At 42.9% G+C, this 6,555-nt stretch overlaps 1 non-coding gene across 1 annotated transcript; it reads right to left on the bottom strand.

Annotated features, from left to right (window-relative positions):
- Positions 1-5,569: 5,569 nt before the first annotated feature.
- Positions 5,570-5,641, bottom strand: TRNAT-GGU (transfer RNA threonine (anticodon GGU)). The gene has a single exon. It is a non-coding gene; the product is annotated as a tRNA-Thr (tRNA).
- Positions 5,642-6,555: the final 914 nt, after the last annotated feature.

The following is a 6,555-nucleotide window of genomic DNA, read 5'->3' as shown; positions in this document are numbered from 1 at the left end:
ATAACCATAACTTTGGGTGCATGTATGAAGTTCCTGAGACCAGACATATGAAGATAGGAAGGAAATAGGAAAGATCCAGATGATTAGGAAGACCACAGAAAATGCCAGATTCAGACTATAGATGGGAAGGGTATAATGAGATGAAGACAAGTGATGTCTACAGGTCATTCTCAGTGCCAGAAGAAAACAACAGAGGCAGGAGGGAAGTGGTAAGGAAAAGAGTTTGTCATTCAGATGAGGGCTGCTTTTGCCATTCTCTTCTTCTCATGCCCTTCACAAGCAAGTCTTTCTCTCCACACTCTCAGTAGCTCTCAGTTCTCTAATCTACACATCAGCTTTCTATTCTATTGATTCTGTTGCCTCACCTACTCAGAATTTATGGGCGATCTTCTTTCCTCCACATAGATTTAATTTGTGGTGTATATCACTCAGACCTATTTCATTCTGTAATCCTCGGAGGTCCTACCTGGGCGCATTTTCATTCTGTACTGGTTTTTAAGGATGATACTCATTTAAGGTCATGACTTTTGGTGATTTATTTATTTACCAAACCTGGAGTACCCTTTGTTCTCAACAGCTACAAATGTTTGAACCAGAGTATGTACACGTATTGTTCAGACTGAACAGTGCACTCGCACTGATATCATGAGGGTCCAATCCTATGGGCACGTACACAAATACATGGAGCGCTTATCTGGGACGAACAAAATGAGACATCTGAGCAGACATGCAGAGGATTGTGCTTTGATAGTTTTAGTACTTCTGATACTGCTGGAGAGATTTCCAAGTGCGCAGACATAAGCAAAACAGTGTCTAGGGCAAAGATGAGAGTCCATAATTGTGATGCACATGCTAAGGATGAGCTCAGAGAACTGCTTATCATTCAGCTCATGGGAGCAACCTGAAGATCTGTATTTCTTCTATTCCAGTCAAGACCCTTTGGATTTTATTCCCAAATCTCACGAAGCAAGTGGGTATCAGGAAACAAACTGACGGCTGCCACAGCACTTCTGGATAGACTGCCAACACTGGGAATATATAATCTATAAATTATGGGTAAATGGCATATGTATGTGTGCGTGCTGTCAAGTCACAGCTGATTTATGGTGACCTCGTAGGGTTTTCATGGCAAGAGACGTTCGGAAGTGGTTTGCCACTGCCTGCCTCTGTGTGGGCTGAGAGAACTGTGATTGGCCCAAGGTCATCCAGAAGGCTTCATGTGGAGAAGTGGGGAATTGAAGCTGGTTCTCCAGATTAAAATCTGCTGCTGGCTCTCATAATGGCATACAGCAGACGAAAAATTACTTGGGAACATCCACAACGAAATGAAAAGAGTGGAACAGAAAGGAACGGAAAAAACCTATATACCCCTATTCAAAGAGCAGCCATAGGAAGGGCATATATATGGATCAGGGTAATGGGATGAGAGAAGAGTTTAATTCTTTTCCTCTGTGCAATTTGCCTGGTTGGATGAGCTCCCTGAGTGACGTCAGACCTAGTAGGCAAAGCAGCTGGCTGTATTTAGCCAATCTGGTTTTAGAAGCAGGGGAAGTTTTGGATGGGAAACTGGCAGAGAGGGGAAAGAGTTAGTTCTTCCTCTTCCAGCACTGCAACTTTAACCCTTATTACTCTCTGCCTGGGCAGGTGTTTGAGGCTAATTACATACTGGGGGATCCAATCACACATCTCCAGTACCATGGGTAGTTAGGCCCTGAGATTTAAACACGTGATCAATAGCTAGAGAATGTTTTTCTTTTTTTCGTACCTATTTTTCAGAATTTATCAGCCCTTTCCCCATGTTCAGGTGTGGCACATCAACCACATGTAATGGGATTACGTGCTCCTCAATAGGCAGTTACCATTTTGTATGAAGAGGGCAATGTGAGCATTTTCCAGCTTTGGCATGTGCAAACAAAACCCTGGATTTTTAATGGTGTGCATTGACACATACCAAAGCTGGCTATTCATTCAAAAATACACATTTGACCAAATCACACAAAATTACGATGAATGCAGGTAGCACACACTTTTGTTACTTATGGTTAGTGATCCAACACTGAATGTCTGAAAAAGGCTAGAGTGGAGGACAAAACGGGCCATAATCCAAGGTTTCATCAGATGGAATACATTTATATCATCTGTAACCAGAATGCACTGTAGATGTTTCTAACATTATGAACAGAAAAGATTATATTCAAACTGCTTATGTATACTTTCCCTCTCCTGGAGTAACAAATGCCACGATGACTTGCTAACAGCTTCTTTCTGATCCTTCTAAAAGTTATTATTTCTATCCTGCACTTCCTCTGGGGATTTCAGGTTTACATACATGGGATTTTTGTCAATAGTATCCCCATAACAATCCTGTGAAGCATGTTCTGCTGAAAGACTGACTGGTCCACAACTATGTAGTAAGCCACATTCCATGGCTAGGATATGAGGTGTCCCCTGAAGTGTCCAAAACTCTATTGTGTGGGTGTTAAGTGCCGTCAAGTTGCTTCCGACTCATGGCGACCCTATGAATCAAAGTCTTCCAAAATGTCCTATCTTTGACAGCCTTGCTCATATCTTGCAAATTGAGGGCTGTGGCTTCCTTTATAGAGTCCATCCATCTCTTGTTGGGTGTTCCTCTTTTCTTGCTGCCCTCAACTTTTCTTAGCATGATAGTCTTTTCCAGTGACTCGATTATTTATTATTATTTATCAAATATATATCCTGTCTTTCTATGACACTCAAGATGGCTAACAAAAATTAGAAATGCACTGACAAAAGGGGGAAGGCACATAATAGAACTTCATAAATATATGCATGGAGTGAGCAAAGTAGGTAAAAAAAAAATGGTTCTGTCCCTTTCTAACAACACTAAAACTCAGGTCCAAGCTACACATTCGTGTTTTTAAAGATTGCCTGGATCCAGCTTAGGCTTCCCCCAGGTACACAACAACAATAGGAAATGACTTTTTAAAAATAAGAGAGCCCACTGGAAACTATATTATGACTATGTGGCAAATGTATATGTTGAAAGTTCAAGAATGGAAAAGCCATTGTAGACATAAAACAATGATAAGCAATTTAATATATATAGATCAGTTGAGAAAAAGGCATATAGGCATGGGTATATATACTATTAGATTTAATAATAATAAATATCTAGGATTATTCATATTTTAATTATATGGGTTGAGAGGCTTTGTAAATGGATTAGCATAATATAATACTAATTAAGTTTTGCAATGTAACCAGCTTGTATGAAGGCTTAAATACAAATATAGGTATCTTTTGCTTGTCAAAAATTTACTTATTTTTAAGACTTAAAGATTAGTGGTAGATAGTACAGAATGATTAAGATCTGCTCCAAGTGATATTTTATGAAGATCTTGTTGTAAGTATGGAGTATTGAGTATTAGGAATGTATGTTGTATGTGTTGTTTCATGTTGTTTTGAAAATAAAAAAAATAATTTAAAAAAATAGTGAGAGAGCCCAAGCAGGCTCAGAACACCACCATGTCATTTTCCTGCATGGAAACTGTACTGGGGGAGCTATTTCATCATTTTTGCAAAGAATATTCCATGCAGAACAGTAAAAATGGAGAAATAATTCCCATTCAAGCACCATTACCACATAAGAAAGAGGCTTGGGAGGGGCCTTCCGCTGATGTCCCACTGGCATAAAGGCCTGCGCCACTGTCCCGGGGGGGATCTCGGTGTCCCGGGAGGCATTCCCAGGGCATTCCGGGGAAAGGAGCTGCCAGCGGCGAGAGGAGCAAGGTTGTGCCAGCTCTTTGCTGGCTCAGCCTCGTTTTTCTCAATGGGGCAAAAGGCCCCGTTTGACAAAAAAAAAGGCTCTAAAAGGCTTTTTTTGTCTTACAGCAGCTGTGGAACAGCTTAGGAGGTGGCGCAGCGGCACCTCCTCTCTGCCCGCCACCAGCTCAGGAATGGGCTGTAAATAGACTACTGGTCTGATCCAGAAAATCTCTCCTTATGTTAGTCTGTAATTAATGCATAAAAAATGACAAACACAGAAAAGTTAAAAGAAGTTACCCAATGAAGAACAATTAATACAAATAAATTAAAATGGTAGCAGGATAAAAGTAAAACACAACAAGAAAAACAGCAGATAAAAACTCAGTAAAAATAAATTAGAACAGCATTGTCACAATCTGAACAGCAACAACATGGAAGGCATGGAAATAAAATTCCTTCAGTCCAAAAGCCCTCTGGGTTAAAACAGTTCTTTACAGACTGCCAGGAGGCCAGAGGACAGAAGAGCTTCCCCAAGAAGGGAGTTCGAAAGCCTAAAGATGTGGCCAAATCCTGTTCCATGTGAAGATACGATCTTTACCGCACTAGACACTCTTATTAAAGTCCCTTTGGAACGTCAACCAACATTTTGAGGTGCCTCTGTGGCCTCAGACTCTTCTGAGCTTGTTTGAGCAGGCTCAAAGTGTTTGCTGGCCAATTAATATTGTTGTGAGCATTGATATTATCTGTGTACATCCTGCTAAGTAGGAACTTCAGAAGCATCTTCAGCATGAGGCAATTACTTTCCTAGCTGCCCATTTGAAGGAGAACCCAACTGTGCTAGTAATGAAAAGAACAGCCTCTTCCTTATTTCCCATACAGCCTTTGCCTAGTTGGGAGAGAACAAAAAATATATCTGTATTACTGCAGTGCTTGTCTCCTAACAAGGTCCTTTAGGTATCTTCTTAATACATCACTAAAAGATGGTGACATGCAGCCATCTTGCCCTATCTCATTATCTTTGGAACATAAGAACAGCAAAACATGAAAAGCAAAGTAGCTGCCTCTTTCCCACTTTCATAGATAGGTAAAAGCAGCAGGAACAAGTCTGCATCACTTTTGCTCTTATCTGGAAGCTGGGGCTGATTTTGGAGAATGAGGAGTGCAACTTTGTGTATCTGTGTGGGTGTTATGATTGTGTTATGAATGCTGTCTCAGAAGGCATGGCCCACTTGAGAATCGAAAAGAATAGAATAGAAATTTTATACCCCACCCTCCCCCGGCGAACTGGACTCAGGGCAGCTAAAATCATCGATATACATCCATAATAACAATTTTATAAACAATTAAAATAATGCTGAGTTAATACATTTGTCTATAAATGACACCATACAAAATTCCCTACAAGGAAAGATACTGCAATAGCGCCTATGACCCAACTGTTCAGTTTAGTGTCATACTTCAAAGGAGGGGGAATAGGGTTGCCAACTGCCAGGTAATCACTGGAGATCTCCTGCTATTACAACTGATCTCCAGCCAATAGAGTTCTCCTGGAGAAAATGGCCGCTTTGGCAATTGGACTCTATGGCATTGAAGTCCCTCCCCTCCCAAACCCCGCCCTCCTCAAGCTAGGCCTAGTGGAGCATCTCTGTCTTGCAGGCCCTGAGGAGCTGGACCAAGTCACACTCATGAACACACATGAAGCTGCCTTATACCGAATCAGACCCTTGGTCCATCAAAGTCAGTATTGTCTACTCAGACCGGCAGCGGCTCTCCAGGGCCTCAGGCAGAGGTCTTTCCCATCACCTGCTCGCCTAGTCCCTTTAACTGGAGATGCCAGGGATTGAACCTGGGACCTTCTGCATACCAAGCAGATGCTCTACCTCTGAGCCACAGCCCCTCCCCAAGTTCTGTAGGGCACAAGTCTCATTAGACAGAGAGTTCCACCAGGCTGGGGCCAGAAAAAAAAGCCTTGACCCTGGTCGAGGAAAGCCAGACACTCTTAGGGCAAGGGATCACTAATAAGTTGTTTCCTGCCGGTGATAGGGTTTTCTGGAGGATATATAGAATCATATAATCATAGAGTTGGAAGGGTCCACCAGGGTCATCTAGTCCAACCCCCTACACAATGCAGGCATTTCACAACTACCTCCCCCACACACACCCAGTGACCCCTACTCCATGCCCAGAAGATGGCCAAGATGCCCTCCCTCTCATGAACTGCCTAAGGTCATAGAATCAGCATTGCTGACAGATGGCCATCTAGCTTCTGCTTAAAAACCTCCAGGGAAGGAGCGCTTACCAAGATGGGAGAGGCGGTTCCAAATATACAGTGGTCCCAGACTGTTATGGGCTTTAAAGGTTAATGCCAAAAACTTGAATCTGATCCGGAAATCAATCTGGAGCCAGTGCAGCTGGTGGAGCACCAGTTGGAAATGTGCTGTCCATGGTCTTCTATGGAAGCACTACCATAGAAGCTGGTGACCGGCATGGCTTGTGCCTTTGCCTCTCAGACATGTGCCACCACTTCCCAGGTCCAAAGGCAAGCTCCAGTGGTGCTGGTAGTGCTACTGGAATTCACTTGCTCCCAGCTAGAAGTGGCATGGGAGAAGGCACTAGGCACAACCAGTGCTTCTTGTCACCTGCCAGGCCCATGCCACCAGTGGTCAGGTCCAAAGGTGGTGCTGGCAATACTAGCGAAGCTCATCTTGCTCCTGGGCGGTAGTAGTGAGGGAACTGTGACGAGATGTTGGGTGTGGGTTGCACTATATCAGGAGTCATCTTTGGAGTTGTCTGGTTTACTGGGGGGAACTG

Source organism: Euleptes europaea, chromosome 15 (genome assembly GCF_029931775.1).
Source record: "Euleptes europaea isolate rEulEur1 chromosome 15, rEulEur1.hap1, whole genome shotgun sequence".
Classification (NCBI taxonomy): Eukaryota; Metazoa; Chordata; class Lepidosauria; order Squamata; family Sphaerodactylidae; genus Euleptes; species Euleptes europaea.
This window is presented reverse-complemented; position numbering and strand designations above follow the sequence as displayed.